This window comes from Cariama cristata, unplaced genomic scaffold (assembly GCF_000690535.1).
Source record: "Cariama cristata isolate BGI_N322 unplaced genomic scaffold, ASM69053v1 scaffold6650, whole genome shotgun sequence".
Classification (NCBI taxonomy): Eukaryota; Metazoa; Chordata; class Aves; order Cariamiformes; family Cariamidae; genus Cariama; species Cariama cristata.
The window spans coordinates 2,421-2,722 of record NW_009596273.1 but is presented as its reverse complement, the minus strand read 5'-3'; the positions used below and the strand labels follow the sequence as shown (position 1 = coordinate 2,722).

General features: G+C 59.3%; 1 protein-coding gene across 1 annotated transcript in view; it reads left to right on the top strand.

Moving 5' to 3' along the window:
- The window catches only part of LOC104165547 (lysine-specific demethylase 5C-like), a gene marked incomplete at its 3' end in the record, with an annotated part of 3,382 nt that overhangs the window by 667 nt on the left and 2,413 nt on the right, over positions 1–302 (top strand). The gene's annotated exons all lie outside the window — the stretch shown is intronic.

Genomic DNA, 302 nt, shown 5'->3' with positions numbered 1-302 from the left:
GGGGAGCGGGAAGAGGGGTTTTGGGGTTCCCCTCGTCTTGTTTGCTCCCCTGGGGAGGAGCTTGAGGTGAGTTATGGGGTGAGAGGAGGGGTTTTGGGGTGCCCCAACCCTGTCTGTCACCCAGGGGTGAGCCCAAGATGGGATGTGGGGGTGAGAGGAGGGGTTTTTGGGGTACCCCAAACCTCATCTTTCACCCAAGGGTGAGCCTGAGGTGAGTTACGGGGTGAGAAGAGGTTTTTTGGGGTGCCCTAACTTCATTTTTCACCCAGGGGTGAGGCTGAGATGGGGTGCGGGGGTGAGAG